The sequence below is a fragment of the Phacochoerus africanus genome, chromosome 1, assembly GCF_016906955.1.
Source record: "Phacochoerus africanus isolate WHEZ1 chromosome 1, ROS_Pafr_v1, whole genome shotgun sequence".
NCBI classification, from domain to species: domain Eukaryota; kingdom Metazoa; phylum Chordata; class Mammalia; order Artiodactyla; family Suidae; genus Phacochoerus; species Phacochoerus africanus.
The window spans coordinates 182,469,082-182,487,498 of record NC_062544.1 but is presented as its reverse complement, the minus strand read 5'-3'; positions in this window follow the sequence as shown (position 1 = coordinate 182,487,498).

The window sequence follows — 18,417 nt, the reverse complement described above, 5'->3', positions numbered from 1 at the left end:
TCTGCATTTCCTCAAGTTATAATCCTTCAAACTTCAATTTATGTCTGCAATCTCCCTATACTCATTTCATCAAATGATCTTTTTTCTGTGAGGGTTGGAAAGTATAGCTATTCAAGTCAAGTAACTTCATGCTCAAAGCTAGATTTTGCAATTTACCTGATATACCTGGATTAAGTATGTAGATTAGACTTCCAGTCTTAACTGGAGTCTTATTAGATCTAATAATCATCCCATTACGAGATTATTAAATGATTAAATAATGTATTAAAAAGTTTAGAAAAGTGCCTGATAGTACATTAAAAGAATGTGTTTCATGCATTATGACACTAAGGAACACCTCAAATCTTTTTAAAGAAAATTATATTGGACAAGTGAGGCAAATTGTCTATGCCGCCCTCACCATCTGAAATGACTGTTAAAAAAGTGTTTTTTTTGTGTGTGTATGAATAGGAAATTCCATATTCAAGTGCAAAGGAAGGTAGTAAAAATTGAATTTCTACTAAATAGGATTTCAAAGTTACTGAAACAAAGTAATGAACAAAAATAGGACCCTGCATCAGATAAAAAAGGCCAAAACTACTAAAGGAGGAGGAAAGGTAATACAAAACATGTACCTTAATCATTTATTTTATTTCCTTATATTTCTACATCTCACAATTCATGTGGAAAAGATAAAGATATAATCTGTGCCCAGGTAAGGTGTCTAAAAATGCATATATATTTGTGAACACTTACAGTGAGTCATTGGTGCCAATAAAGAAAATAAAATTTTACATGAAATATGCAGGTAATTTTTCATAAACACTTTTTGAGTCATATAGTTAAATTAAGTCATTTTACATTTCTACTGCATTTATTAGTTCAGTATTATAGTTAATTTTTCAAGTCATTTTCAAGTTTGAAAAAGTACTTAAACTTAGTTTATGCTTAATGGCCTATGATATTTTCAATTTAGATTGTTTCTTTTTCTTTTTTTTTTTTTTGCTATTTCTTGGGCCGCTCCCATGGCATATGGAGGTTCCCAGGCTAGGGGTCTAATCGGAGCTGCAGCCACCAGCCTACGCCAGAGCCACAGCAATGGGGGATCCAAGCCGCGTCTGTGACCTACACCACAGCTCACGGCAACGCCGGATCATTAACCCACTGAGCAAGGCCAGGGACCGAACCCACAACCTCATAGTTCCCAGTCGGATTCGTTAACCACTGCGCCACAACGGGAACTCCAATTTAGATTGTTTCATCTCTGCTTCACTCCACCTGTGTCTTTTACACAACAAATACAACCTCTGTTTGCTTTATAGCCAGAAAAACATGGACCTTGTCTAGCCTATGGGAAAGCCAAGAAACTTCTGGGGCAGAGGGACATTGTTTTTTAAGATGACATCATCTTTATTATGCTAACCAATTCAGGGGAGATTTGTAACAGGAGGAAAATTCTGGATTTATTAACAAAAGGATGTTGAAGGGCAAATTTACATAACATTTGGCTAAACCAATTCTTATTTTCAATTTCTCAGGGCTCAGTTAGTTATTTGAGATGAATTCAACTTTGGAATGTATGTTTATAAATCACAGGACAAACTGTTCAAAATGTCCCAACTAACTAGAGAAATTGCTCTTAACTTCAACAAATAAATTCAAGCTCTGAAAAAAATGATAAACACAAAATTATATAATAGAGCAATGTTTTCATCTGGAAATGAAAAATGGTATAATGACATGAAGTTGTTCTACAAAATTTCAAAACTTCTAAAAATGCTAAAGTGAGACTAAAAACAGTAGATTATTATTTAAAAGTCACTCTTCCATCTGTAAAACTTAATATTGTTTATAATCTCCAGAAAACTGTAATATCTCTAAAATATTTATTAAAAAGCAAAAAAAATTGTTCTGCAGAATATTCATGGATACAATTTAAATTGAACTGTTATAAAATTGTCATTTTATAGTTCAAAAAGTCAAATAGTCTCATGTTTCAAAAGTAGTAGTATCTACTTCATCAATTTACATAATATATATCATTTTGGTTTAGCTTGAGTCATTATGCCAGTGGTTCCCAAATCTTACTTCACATTGGAATCACCTGGAAGCTTTATAACCTACCAATGCCTGCTTTCCATCCCTAGAGATTCCATTTAATATACAGTATAACATGATTAATATTTTAAAAATCTTTTCAGACAAATCTAATGTTCAGCAGTAGCAATGTTTGGGAATCAGTTTGTTATATTATTGGTCTTAAATCTCTTGATTAAAATTAATGTAGGAAGCTAGTTAACCCTCAAGATTCATGAACTCCACTCTATTATATTCTGATTCAGAAACCCTAGGGTTGTTGTCTTGAACTCTAGAAAAGCAGGCGGTCAAACTACCCATTTTTGTAGAAATAATCAGTATCAGTGATTTGCACATGAATGTACTCTAGCATTCATCCAATTAAAGCCACGGATTGATAGAATCAATGCAGAACTCCTGGTGGTGATACCTGTGTGTGTGGCCCAATTTAAAAAAATCCATATATAGTATTAACTTGCTGCCATACATGAAACACCCCTGGTATGCCATTACACCTGGTTATAGTTATAAAAGCCACAAGGGAAACTTAGTGGTGGCTTAGTTTGACCCCCACAATTCACTTAGTAACCATATAACTTAGGGCAAGTTACTGAAACATACTTAGCTATTTATTTTTTGGGTTGAATAATAGTGGAAAACTCATGGTTATAACTGTGTAACGATTGACGAATAACATTAAAATTATTAAATATCGTATGAAAGTATTTATTCTTTAAAAACAGCAACAACAAATTACGTAGTTAAGCCCTTTTCCTCCTATAGCCAAATTCCCAGCTAGTGTGTTCTTACTCCGATGTACTTTTTTTTTGGTCTTTTTGCCTTTTTCTAGGGCTGCTTCCTGCAGCATATGGAGGTTCCCAGGCTAGGGGTCTAATCGGAGCTGTAGATGTTGTCCTATGCCAGAGCCACAGCAATGCGAGATCCAAGCCGTGTCTGCGATCTACACCACAGCTCATGGCAATGCCAGGTCCTTAACCCACTGAGCAAGGCCAGGGATCGACCCCACAACCTCATGGTTCCTAGTCAGATTCGTTAACCACTGTGCCACGTCAGGAACACCTGATGTACCTTGATAGGGCTCTAGAGTCAAGTTCAATTAATAAAACCAATAAAATGAAATTATTAATCTTCTATAAACACTTTTTACCTTGGTCTTTAGGATATCAGCATTTTGGTTTTCCTCTTACCTTAAAGGATTTTTTTTTCTTATTATGAAGTGCTCCAGGGCTTGGTCTTCAGGACTCTCTTCTTTATATTCACTATCCATCAAAACAATTCCATCCATTTCTACATATTTAAATATTATTTGTGTGCCTATACCTCTGAACATCATTTCTAACAGAAAGATACATACTCAGTACTCAGTCACCTCTACCCTAAAACTGGTGCTCACTTTCCTAACGCCCATTTAGAACCATCCAGCACCATCTAGCTCCTTTTATTGAGTCTCTCAAGGTTCCCCAGAAGTGAGATCTCCTTTTCTACAGCAAATGAAATAAAATCTTGATTGACTTCAGGTGTTCCTAGAATTAGCTCTCTCTGTCTCTGGCTTGTGGTTTTGAACAGCAATATATCTGCAACAGATTATATGTCCTAAAACCTGGATCCTCTAATAGAAATTTCTATTTGTTTGCTATTAAAAATGTGTTTTCTTTTAGTTGCTTGTTATATGTTTTATTTGTTAAGTCTGTATATCCCAAAGGAGCATCCATAGGGGAAAAAATATTTGAAGTAGACGAGTTTTTCTTTCCAAAATTCTTTGCCTTTGAGTCTTTGTTTAGAACTAGAAATGCCATAAAATAAATATATCAATGAAATAAATATAAAAAATTATCTCATAAGTAAACAGTCTGATTTCAAGTTTCTATTTCTCCCATCTTTTAAAGGATCTTTTAGATCATATAATATATAAATTATCCTACAACCACATAGAATCTACTGGATGCTCTTATTGTGCTATTGCACAGCAGGTAACAGACTATATATGTAACAGATAGGATTGGAAAATGAAAAATGTGCTTGGCTAAATGAAAGTTCTATCCTTACAGCAGCTGCCATTATAATCCAAAATAACTTTCAATAGGTAGACTAATTTAAAACACGTGGATGATTTGAACATGGAGGGCAGTAAGAGCTCTGCCTTTCCCAGGTTTGGCTTTTAATAGCAGGTGTTTAAAATGTCATCTATGCAAGTGAAAAAAATATGTGCTTGGCATAGAAAATTATTTTTAATTAATCTGTTCAGAAATTTTCTCGATTCAGGAAATTAGGGTCTATTTAAATGAAATCTAAAGGTTGTATGTCTTCTGAAATTCAACTGATTATTAAAATACTATAATCCTTTGACATATAGACTCATAGATGGACACGGTGATATTTTGGTAATATATAAGCTCTTTATTTTTACAGTTCTGTGCTTAAAATCTAGATCTTCAAAATATAAAAAACAATAAGCCGATAGCTTTGGCTCAAAATTGGAATATAATCGGTAAAGCAGGTGTGAAGACTGCCCCTTTTTTTTATTCATGCCATTTAATTGTCAAGGAAGTGACAATTATATTTTTAATATTTATTATTTACTAGTAATTTATATTTTTAATTAAAATATATAGGCTGAAACTAGTTACTTATCATGTGTACTTGTTTCTTGTTGGTAAAATAGTTCCCTTGTGAAAGTTTTAATCTCGTGCCAGATTGTGAAAGTTAAAATGAATTGCTTTCTGTGTTTGAGTGACCTTGTTTAAGCCTTTTATGTGTGACAAGATTCTTTTTACCATTACTTTTGTTAAGTAAAAAAAAAAAAAAATTCACAACTTAGAAATAAAGCAGGAGGAGGACTGCATGCCCTTTCAATGTCATTGTTTAACAGGCTCACTCTAGATTTTTTTAATTATCTAGGAGAATGCACCTGAGTTTTACTTTGCTATTTATTATTAGATCCTCGAAACTGTGAAATTAAATGCTAATTTATAGGTTTCTGTCAGGTAGATAAGATAAGCCTAAAGGTTTCAGGGTTTCACTTTTAAGGCCTATAGGGCATTTAAGAGTTTAATTTCTATTATCAAATTCTTTTCAGGAATCCTTTGACTTTGTTGATATAAATCTCTCTTCCTTGAATGATCCCTTAAATCAGTTTTACCATTTTACTGGTTCCCTTATTGATAAAAGAGGTGAATAGTCGAAACATATTTATTCTATATTTGTATGGTAGTCTTGCTTTTAACTTTAAAAAATTACACTTTAACAGTTTTGCAAGTTCTGCAGAGTAGCCTCACCTTCCAGAGGCAATTACACCAAGTCACCTGAAAACAGCACCAGACCACACGTCTTGTCTTGGCTCCCATGGTAATTCCCAAAAGCATTAGAACTTTAAGTCATTGGCTATCTGTTTCTGTTATTCTCTCTCTCTCTTTTTGCTTTGCTTTGTTTTGCTTTTACTTTGTTTCCAGTTCTACAAAGTTCTTCAAGTTTGGTCTTGATTTTCATTTGTTCAGGGCTGAGAAATTATTCCCAGTTATGACGTACAAATCAGGCATCTGGCTTTATGACCTGATTACTTGGTCATCTGTTTTGAGTGAATGATGGAGATAAATCCTCTGTTGGGTAAGAGGTGATAGGGAATCCTGCATGATGATATTTTTAAATTTGCTTTTCTATTTGGAAGAACAAAACCAGTTGATACAATATTCCATTACCTCTGGAAGGGAAAATAGGTCTTTGAAATCTGGATCAAGGATTTATTTTTCTGTATTTATTATGACCTATTATGGATATTATAAAATGTAAGCTCTAAGTTATGTGTATCTATTCTGAATTGATATGAGCTTTTATCTTTCATTATATGAATTGAAATATTTTCCCTGTCTAAAAAAGTATTAATAAATTAGATTAAAAGACTCAAATTCAAGGAATTTTCTATCAATTGTTTATAAAGAATAGAGATGGTTATATAAGTCCAATATTAAAAATAATAATAGAAAGTAAGAAATTGACCTGGTAATGTTTTACTATACTAAACTTTAAGAGATGCAAATATTATTTTCTCTGAAATTTTTACCACAAGAACCTGTTTTTAATGAAAATCCAAGTTCTAATGAGTCTCTTGTTGAACCAGATCATTTTAATAATTTTGGCTTTAAATTTTTTCCTTATCTTATAAATGTAGATAATGTACACAAAGTTTATAAGATTTAAGAATGTAAAACTGTAGAAGTATATGTTTTGTTAAATGAAATCATTATTCTACAAAACATTTTTACAATAGTAATTATGCTTTGTAGTATGTTTGTTTGAAAATCCTCGGATCACTCCTTAGTTAATTTAAATATTTGGGCTAATATTAAATTGGATTAATACATAATATTTTTTCTTTTTATTATTATGGTTAATGTACAATACTCTATGTTACAGGTGTACATTGTAGTGATTCATAATTTTCAAAGGCTATACTCCATTTTTAGTTATGGAATATTGATCATATTCCCCATGGTGTACAACATATACTTGTAGCTCATTTTATACCTAATAATTTGTATCTCTTAATCCCCTACTCTTATTTTGCCCATCCCCCCTTCTCTCTCCCCATGGGGAACCACTAGTTTGTTCTCCATATCTGTGAATCTGCTTCTTTGTTGGTATAATCTGTAGTTTGTTGTATTTTTTAGATTCCACATATAGGTGATAAAGTATTTGTCTCTCCCTGACTTATTTCACTTTGCACAATGCCTTCAAAGTGCATCCATATTGCTGAAAATGGCAAGATTTCATTCTTTTTATGGCTGAGTAGTATTCCAGTGTATGTATGCACCACATTTTCTTTATCATCTTTTGATGAACATTAAGATTGCTTCCCTATCTTGGCAATTTTAAGTAATGCTGCTATGAGTATTGGGGTTCATATATCATTTGGAATTAGTGTTGTTGTTTTTTTTCCAGAAAGATATCCAGGAATAGAATTGCTGGGTCATATGGCAGTTCTATATTTAGTTTTTTGAGAAATCTCCATACTGTTTACCACAGTGGCTGCACAAATTTGCATTTCCATCAATACTATATGAGGTTTCCTTTTTCTCTACATCCTCTCCAACATTTGCTATTTATGTTATTTTTGATGATATCCATCCTGACAGATGTGAAGTGATATCTCATTGTGGTACTGATTTGCATATCCCTGATGATTACTAATGTTGAGCATATTTTCATATGCCTATTGGCTATCTCCATTTCCTCCCTGGGAAAATATCTATTCAGAGCTTCTTCCCATTTTTAAATCAAGTTTTTGATTTTTGCTATTGAGTTGTAAAAATTGTTAATATATTTTGGATATTAACCCCTTTTGGATAATATTACTTGCAAATATTTTATCCTATTCAATTGGTTGTCTTCGCATTTTCAAGATTTTTTTTTTTTTTTTTGCTGTGCAAAAGCTTTTAAGTTTAATTAGGGGTCATTTGTTTGTTTTTACTTTTGTTTCCTTTGCTTTAGGAGACATGTCCAAAAACATTGCTGCAGTTTATGTCAAAGAGTGTTCTGCTTAAGTTTTCCTCCTGGATTTTTATGGTTTCTGGACTTACATTTAGGTCTTTAATTCATTTTGAGTTTATGTTTGTATGTTGTGTTAGAGAATGTTCTAATTTAATTCTTTTACATGCAACTGTTCATTTTTCCTAGCAACACTTGTTGAAATATAAAGAATTTTTGATAATGCTAATATGAATTAGTATTGGTAAATACTAATCCTTTGATTACTAAGAATAATTTTAATACATATACTTATATCCATAGAATGTACTTATATATTTAATTGTACAATTACATGTATGTATAATTGCATAATACATATTTACATATTACATAATATATAACATGTTTATTTATAAGTAAAATATATATCTTCATAAAATAACACCTACATACATGTAATATATTAAATAGTGTTTCTAGATATTGATTCTTCCTGTTAAATACTGTAGAATAGCCAAATTCAGGACTATGTTTACTCACTCCAATTTAGGAAAGAAATAAAGTGATATTTATGGCTTTATGTTGTACCATATGTTAACCTGAAAAATAATAATACAGAATATATATTTCTTGCTTAACTACATGTTTTCTTTATGAAATACAGGAGAGTACTTTGGTTTAGAATTATCATTAATATGGGTAGTTATAACTACAACAGGATCAGTATTAACAAAGAAAAGCAACTGTATATATATATATATATATATGTGTATATATATATAAACACAAGATTAAGGGATGAGCTTCTGCTTTTCAAGGAAAAGAAAGTAGTTTAGTCCTGTTTTGGAATATGGAAAAGCACATGAAAGGCAAAAATTGAGAGAATGTGACAAGTTGTGTATGATTAAGGGAAATGAATTTTATTTGTCTTGTTTTCCAATATTTAGTATGAAAATAAAATATGAAATGTGTCCAAATGTTTGTCCAACATTGCCAGTTTTGATGAGTTTCTTCATAAGAAAAAAACAGTTATAAAGTATGACTCCTTTACTTTCAAATATTATGTTAATGCAAAACTTGACTTTGGCTTTATTAGAATGACAACTGAGCTTGACAAATTGTCTTCTCTTATCCAGGAGTATTGAAAGTTTATTCTTTACATTCAGTGAAATCTGCTTAAGTAACTGATATATATATAAAGAAAATTTCTTTGGAATTTGAAAAATAAATTGATTTAAAGTTTTTTTTTTTAACATCAAAAAGCTGGAGAACCACTGTGATATACTATTCTCTGTAAACTGCTAGGAATATTTTTTGAATTATGCTTGATTCTTATTCAATAAAAGAACAATTAAATCATATAAACAAATATTTTACTGAGTTTCTTTACATGAGTAGACAGTTTATGTATAGGTTTCTTAAATTCTCTCCTGTTTTAATCTTTTATAATTAAATCAAATGTGCAACCAAAGCCATGTTAAGAATAAGCCTCATTTAATTAGCACACAACCAAAGAACAAGGGTTACCTTTGTAATCAGTCTTAGAAGAAGTACTAAAAGGAGCAAGAGGTAAGGCAGGACACAGTACCTTCAAATGAACAATAATGAAAGCCAACATTACAAAAGAAAGTTTCAAAACAAAAACAATCTCTAAAATACTGTGAAGAAAAATCAGCACGAGCCTAAAATCCTAAGCCCATAAATAAAAATATAAGAAAGAGAAATATAAAAATTTTTAAAATAAAATGTTGAAACTCTACACATGGAGAACTTTGGTAAACAAATAGTAAGAATTCTGTAGGGGGGTGTTCTTTAGTCATAAGGAATATGATAGTAGATGAGAAAGCATATATTAAGTACATTCAGAGGTAAATAAAGAAGAGCACTAGGAAATGAAATTGTTTACACACAATATACTCATAGGATTTAAAATATATGTTGTATTAAAATAAACCACAAAATACAATAAAATTGCACAAAAGGAGGGGGCTAATAAAGATACAGTGTTATACATTCTTGCATTGTCTGTGACATGTAGAAGGTGATTATTTTGATATTAGGGGTTAAAAAGTTAAGAATGTACTTTTTATTTTTAAACTATTCAAGAAAATAGTGATAAGAGAATATATAACTAATTGGAGTTCCATTGTAGCACAGTGGATTAAGAATTTGACTGCAGTAGCTTGGGACGCTATGGAGGCATGAGTTAGATCCCCAGCCCAGAGCAATGGGTTAAAGAAAGTTTCCAGCATTGCTGCAGCCACAGCATAGGTAACAACTGTGCCTCAGATTCAGTCTCTGTCCCGGGAATGTCCATACGCCTCAGGTGCAGCCTTAAAATTAAAATGAATAAATAAATAGCAATACAGAGAAATATTTGGAAAACAATTTTAAGAAGCAACAAACAGAACATAGGACAGAGGAGACAAACATAAATCAAAACTAAAGTTTTATATTTGAATTAAATTATAGACAGCAATAAGACAAACATTGTAAGATTAGATTTTTTTAAATGTTACATATTAAATAGACACATCTTAACGATAAGGATAGAGAAAGCTTGAAAATAGAGTGATGTAAAAATACATACAATGTAACAGTAAAAAAGCTATTGCAGCTATGTTTCTATCAGAATGTAGATTTTTGTGATAAAGAGAATTATTTCATAATAATAAAATAGCAAATTTAATACCTAATTGTAAGTCCCATTTTTTTATGAATTTAGTATCATGGAGTGAAATACTGAAAAACTTGGCAGATGTAAAGAAGTAGAAAAATTTACCTTCATATAAGAAACCTGAATAAAGCCTTCTTTTTTAAAAATTTTTTATTTTTCTATTATAGTTGGTTTACAATGTTCTGTCAATTTATGCTGTACAGCAAAGTGACCCAGGCATATACATATATATATGTGTTTGTGTGTGTAAATATATATATATACATTCTTTTTCTATTACCTTCCATCGTGTTCCATCACAAGTGACAAGATATGGTTCCCTGTGCTATACAGCAGGATCTCATTGCTTATCCACCCCAAATGCAATAGTTTGCATTTGCTAATCCCCAAATCCCAGCCCATCACACTCCCTCCCACTCCCCCTTGGCAACAAGTCTGTACTCCAAGTCCATGAGTTTGTTTCTTTTCTGTAGAAAGGTTCGTTTGTGCCATATATTAGATTCCAGATATAAGTGATACAATATGGTATTTGTCATTCTCTTTCTGACTTACTTCACTTAGTATGAGAGTCTCTAGTTCCATCCATGTTGCTGCAAATAGCATTATGCTGTTCCTTTTTGTAGCTAAGTAGTATTCCATTGTGCATATATACCACATCTTAATCCACCTATTTTTCTTGAAAACTGATTAAAGAAAACTAAAAAAATCATCAAGACTGTAGGCAAAGCAAATTAAAATTTGTACTTGACATTCATCTGCTATATACACATTCTTTGGAAGTATTTGGAATATTATATTCTCGTAGAGTTAATTTCATGCCAAGATAACTTTACTGGAAAATATTTTAAAATATTTGCTTTTGCAGAGATTAGCAAAAGGGGAAAATACTTTTCAATTTTTTTAATGAGGCCAAGTTATATCTTATACCACAAACTGTCAAGGCTATTACAAGGTAGAAACATTGTAGGCTTATATGTCACATCAACATAGTAAAATAATCCACTTAATAAGGTAGTAAATTAGAGTTAATATTATATACACATACGATAGCAAGAATAATTATTATGTGAATAGTCTAGGAGTATAATATTTAATAGTTAAATATATTAATATAATTAACCACATTCAATTAAGAAATATAATAGCAATATTTTTAGAAAGGTTATTTATCAAATTTGTAATCATAGGAACTTCCTTAATATGATAATGGATGGATACACAAGTTCTATGTAAAATTCTATATAGCAGGAAAATATTGAAAGGCTTTTCTGCTGTGTTTAACAAAAAGTCAAGGATGCCCTCTATCCTCACCTTTATTCAAGCATGAACTAAAGATTCTTGTGCAAAAGAGAGATATGAATTTTAAGACTAGTCTGGGATAAATAAAACCTATTACTTAGGACCTGACTGTTTGTAAAATATACATATCTTTGTGTATATTTGTGTATTTATATATATATATAAACAATCAGGTTTGTATATGCATGAACATAGGTAAAATTACAATTCATAAAGGAAACCAACAAGGAAAACATTCCAACATACAGAAATCAATCATATAGATAAACAATTAGAAAATGAATTTTAAATTGTTAAAATTATAGGAGCATCCGAGTCACTAAATATCTATTTGTATTGATAGATATAAACATATGCAAGAATTCTGCACATGCATTATTGAGGAAAATGCAATTTAAATAAAGATGTAAACATGTCCAAGACAATTTTAAAGAATAACAAAATTGGAAGACTTACTCAAAACTATACACATATAAATATTTATAAGAAAATGTAGAGCTGCACAGGTTTATAGAAATACTGGCCTTTTTAATAAGTGGTGCTATGTGAATTCTATTTCTCCTATGGGGAGAATCTTGGCTTACACCTAACATTACACAGTATTATTTTCAGTAAATTTTAGATGTAATTAGGAAAATTAAAATGAAAGATACTAGGAGATATGATACCTTCGTATAACAAAGGAGATAAAACAGAACACAAATTATTTAAACAACTAGGGGATTAACTGGTAAACTGAGTGGTAAATTTTAAACACTTTCTCAGCCAGGACCAAGTCCGTGCGGGATTGACCAGCTGTCCCAGCTTAAGAGGATTAAAACACATAGTAGAGAGTGGAAGAAGATATTCACAAAATATTTATCAAAGAAACTATATCCTGAAAATATAGATAATGCATGTATATAATATACAATATGCATATGTGAATTTTTTAAACTTCATTAGTCATCAGGGATATAAATGAAAAAACAGAATTACATATCACTCTACCCCTACCAGAAGAGCTAAAATGAAAGACCTTCAATTTTGAATTCACATATATTGCAGATAAGAGTCAACTGGTTCAAATAGTTTGGAAACTGTTTAGCAGTAACAACTAAGCTCTCTATGCACACACACTCGGTGACCAAACGATTCTATTACTCATCAGAAATGTTAACATATTATCACTGAAAGATATATGCAGAACTATTTCTGGCTGCACAGTCAATAAAAGCCCCAAACTGAAAAAATGCACATAGTCAAAAACTATTGTACACTTAAGTAAATTACATTATATTTGTGAAATGGCTCATGTGCAGCAATGAAAATGAATAAATTTGGTATATGTGACAATATGAAATAATGTCACAAACATAACACTGAGAACCAAAAGGCAGATACAAAAGAGTATATGTTAACATAACTCTAATTTTTAAAGGTTTAAAAATAAGAAAAACTACTGTGCAGTGTGTTACAATATGTTTCTCTTCAGATGGAAAGGTACAGGTATTGACTGAAAGGTATAGGAGGGGAATTCTGCATTGCTAACAAAGAACTTTTCTCCATCTGGATAATTATTATTCATGTGTGGCAATTCATTAAGCTATATAGTTATAATTTTTTATTTTTTTATTTTGCTTTCCTATGTTTCAACAAACTTTATCAAATATGTAGAAAATATGTTACTAAAACTTTAATCAAATAGCTAGATATATTCAAATATGTAAAAATTCATAAAAGATAATACCTACTGGTCTTTTTTAGAAAAATGGTTAATATATCTAAGCAATTCAGAGGAGAAGGAATGGAAAGTTCTCAGGAACGGAGAAATCATGTGAGCCTTGAGTTTACTTAAATATAGAATTAATGTTAAGCAAAGTTAGGGATTAAAGTTAGCAAACCAAGTATAATAAATTTACATAGCCTAAAAACTAACATACTTAACAGAGATCAGTGATAAAGAGCACACTTGGAAAGAAATCTAAAAATGCTTATATCCTCATCTTTGAAAGAAGGAACTCAATAGTCTTCTTTGAAGTAAACCTTAGGACTGCTAAATGTCATTATCACTCAAAACTAGTAATTTTTATAAGCAATTTTTTAAACTTAGAGTGAGTTTTTAAAAAATAATATTCTTCCTTTAAGAAAAAAAATTTAAATTCAGTAACATTTCACTTTATTATTTTTTCTAATTACAAAACAAAACAGGGAAAAGCATATTAATATGCAAAAATATGTTAAAAGTAAATGTAATATTTTAATTATATGATAAATGATATATTCTTATTTTATAGAAGTGGCATTATTTATATTACACTCAACTTATCCATTTCTCTTTATCTCTGGTTATATTCATAGAAAAGTTCCTGGTATGGGTCCACATAATATAAATGAAGAGAATCAGTGGATGTCTAAATTTAGGTTATTTTTATTAATTTGATATTTATATAATTTTCTGCATTTAAGCAATTATTTTCAATGCATAATATTAAAAAAAACAATAGGACTGTCATAAAGAAACAAGGAAAAACAAAAATATGCTTACAAATAAATATTCAACATCACTGAAAATGGTTAATTTTCAATAGAGACAACAGAGATGCTTCATATTTTCCTTTTGGACATGTTCAGTTGTTTGAAAATTTCCAATAATCTAGGAGTTTCTGCATGGCTCAGTGGTTAACACACCTGACTAGTATCCATGAGACGTGGGTTTGATCCCTGGCCTTGCTCAGTGGGTTAATGATCCAGTGTTGCCGTGAGCCGTAGTGTAGGTCACATACGTGACTCAGATCTGGCATTGCTGTGGCTGTGATGTAGTCTCACAGCTACAGCTCCAATTTGACCCTTAGCCTGGGAACCTCCCATATGCCCTGGGGTGCTGTTATAAAAAGACAAAAAGACACACACAAAAAAAAGAAAGAAAAATTCCGATAATCTAACAAATAAAGCAATTTGAGGACATTCAACATTTTGAATATCAAATAACTCTACTCAGGAAGTGTGTAGAGTTATTTGAACATAGTTTTGAGTGCTTTAAAAAAAATTGATAAAAGTTTGCAATGTTCTTGCACAGATCCTACACTTTCTTGTGCAAATTATCCCAAAATATTTTATATCATATATGGGTTTCATATATTCAACAAAAATAGGAAACATTCTCATAAATTCTATTGTGTAAAGTTATATTGATTTGATTTTAATTGCAGTTAACTTAGATGCACTCTGTCTAGCTGAAACCAAAAATTTATTGGAAAGATATGGTATAGCTGAGTTCTGAAAAGAAATTTTTAATTGTATCATTCAGAACTGATGAGATACAAGAGTTCTAGGGCAATAGGTATAAGGAACTAAAGAATAGTCTCCTGATGTGTCTCCAATGGTAGTTATTTTAAATTATATTGGATTTTTAATATTTCAAATTCCAAATTAAAGCATCTTAGTGATATCACATGGTTTCTATGAGTTTCTCCACTCCTAGCCAGTTAGAGACAGAAAAATTTGATTGGCTTTACTAAAAATTAAGATTTATTGGTAGTTTCCACATTTGGGAGATATTGCCCCAAAAGGAACAAAACAGTTTAAAAGTACAGCTTTTTTTAAAAAAATAGATTTTTGAATCAAGAGTTTAAGGTATTGGTTTGAAGTATTAATTAAACTAATAAATTACAAAAATATAGGCATTTATAACCATATGTTTAATTTTCAGAACTGATTTATAGGCCTCTCATACATTTGATTTCCTCCAAAATATGAAACCAAATTACTTCTACTTATTTTTCAAAGTCTTTCATAGATTTAACACAACTCTTTTATTTTTTTCCTGGAGAACTCCTTTCTCTTTTGGCACCTGTTACTTCATTGTTCTCAATAGCTTAACTTTGATTTACTCTTGCTTATATGTCTTCCTCCCACCCATAAACACTGTTTTTGTTGTCCTTATATTCTCTTTGAAAATACTATTTTTTTTTAAATCTGCTCATATTACATCAGATCTCACACTTAGCACTAGAGTCAATTTATTTTTTTCAGGCGCTAATCTAGCATTTCAAGTAGAGGTTTATCTGGAAAACTCAAGAAAACTTCAACTCTAAAACAAAGTATTTCACTCCCAGATTATAAGTATGGAGCCTCTTCTCTATTTATCCCTTCCTTCCTTTCTTTCTTTCTCTTTCTCTCATTTTCCTGTTGCACTGAGTAACCTAAGAAATATAATCTGGAGATACTTAATTCTCTTTATCATTTAAATTTAGCTGCAACCTGAATTATTTCATTTCTATTTAAATCATATCCTTGAATACTTGTGAATGTTAAATGAATTTTTAATATAAGATAATGAATGTCTTTTGAAATCACTATTATTTTCACACTAATGATGCAGACAATATTGATAACCAAAAAAATGAAGACATTTGCTGGCTGATTTCCCTACACTGGTTCATTTATAACAGTTGGTTAGTACTTAAAAGTTAAAGTTAGCACTAAGAAATGTTCCATAATCGTTCTTTAATTAGAGACTAGATTGCAGCTGATTAATTGCGTGCAATTTATACATAACATGTCTCATAATTTCAGCAAAAGTTATCTCTCAAAAAATGAATTTAATATTTATTTTAATAATAGTACTACTAGAAAAAATAAACCTCAAATTAAAATCACAGTTACAAAATACTAAGAATATTGTTTGGAAAAATTATAATAATTTTAAGAAATATGTTTTCTCTTTTAGGGAAAAAAATAAAATTTCTATGTGTGTTCTTGCCAATCTTTTACATGATCATAAACATAATTTTCTATGAGTTGTTCTACTCAAAAATACTTTCTAAGATATTAAATTTCAATCTAATTAAATATTTGGTAATTATATTCTTTCCAATTCTACAAGAAAATATTTAAACAAATATATTTTCATACTGCATTAATTAAAGCACAGTGGGTAATAAGCTATAATTAATGTTTGAAATAATTTTTATTTATTGAAATGCAGATTTTATTTTTACTTCTTTTTTATTTTTATTTATTTATTTATTTATTATTTTTTTTTTATTTTCCCACTGTACAGCAAGGGGGTCAGGTTATCCTTACATGTATACATTACAATTACATTTTTTCCCCACCCTTTGTTCTGTTGCAACATGAGTATCTAGACAAAGTTCTCAATGCTATTCAGCAGGATCTCCTTGTAAATCTATTCTAAGTTGTGTCTGATAAGCCCAAGCTCCCGATCCCTCCCACTCCCTCCCCCTCCCATCAGGCAGCCACAAGGCTATTCTCCAAGTCCATGATTTTCTTTTCTGAGGAGATGTTCATTTGTGCTAGATATTAGATTCCAGTTATAAGTGATATCATATGGTATTTTTCTTTCTGGCTCATTTCACTCAGTATGAGAGTCTCTAGTTCCATCCATGTTGCTGCAAATGGCATTATGTCATTCTTTTTTATGGCTGAGTTCTATTCCATTGTGTATATATACCACCTCTTCCGAATCCAATCATCTGTCGATGGACATTTGGGTTGTTTCCATGTCCTGGCTATTGTGAATAGTGCTGCAATGAACATGCAGGTGCACGTGTCTCTTTTAAGTAGAGTTTTGTCCAGATAGATGCCCAAGAGTGGGATTACGGGGTCATATGGAAGTTCTATGTATAGAGTTCTAAGGTATCTCCAAAATGTTCTCCATAGTGGCTATACCAGTTTACATTCCCACCAGCAGGGCAGGAGGGTTCCCTTTTCTCCACACCCCCTCCAGCACTTGTTATTTGTGGACTTCTTAATGATGGCCATTCTGACTGGTGTGAGGTGGTATCTCATGGTAGTTTTGATTTGCATTTCTCTTATAATCAGCGATGTTGAGCATTTTTTCATGTGTTTGTTGGCCATCTGTATATCTTCCTTGGAGAAATGTCTATTCAGGTCTTTTGCCCATTTTTCCATTGGGTGACTGGCTTTTTTGCTGTTGGGTTGTATAAGTTGTTTATATATTCTAGAGATTAAGCCCTTGTCGGTTGCATCATTTGAAACTGTTTTCTCCCATTCTGTAAGTTGTCTTTTTGTTTTCTTTTGGGTTTCCTTTGCTGTGCAAAAGCTTTTCAGTTTGATGAGGTCCCATGGGTTTATTTTTGCTCTAATTTCTGTTGCTTTGGGAGACTGACCTGAGAACATATTCATGATGTTGATGTCAGAGAGTGTTTTGCCTATGTTTTCTTCTAGGAGTTTGATGGTGTCCTGTCGTATATTTAAGTCTTTCAGGAATTTGGAGTTTATTTTTGTGCGTGGTGTGAGGGTGTGTTCTAGTTTCATTGCTTTGCATGCAGCTGTCCAGGTTTCCCAGCAATGCTTGCTGAATAGACTTTCTTTTTCCCATTTGATGTTCTTGCCTCCCTTGTCAAAGATTAATTGACCATAGGTGTCAAGGTTTATTTCTGGGTTCTCTATGCTGTTCCATTTGTCTGTTTGCCTGTTTTTGTTTTTGTTTTTGTTTTGTCTTTTTCCCTTTTCTTGGGCCGCTCCCACAGCATATGGAGGTTCCCAGACTAGGGGTCGAAATGGAGCTGTAGCTGCTGGCCTACACCACAGCCACAGCAACACAGGATCCCAGCTGTGTCATCAACATACACCATAGCTCATGGCAACACTGGATCCTTAACCCACTGAGCAAGGCCAGGGATTAAACCCACAACCTCATGGTTCAAACCCACAACCTCATGGTTCCTAGTTGGATTCATTAACCACTGAGCCACGACAGGAAGTCCAGTTTGTCAGTTTTAATACCAGTACCACACTGTCTTAATGACTGTGCCTTTGTAATATTGCCTCAAGACTGGGAGGGTTATGCCTCCTGCTTGTTTTTTGTTTCTCAGTATTGCTTTGGCAATTATGGGTCTTTTGTGGTTCCATATAATTTATTATTATTATTATTA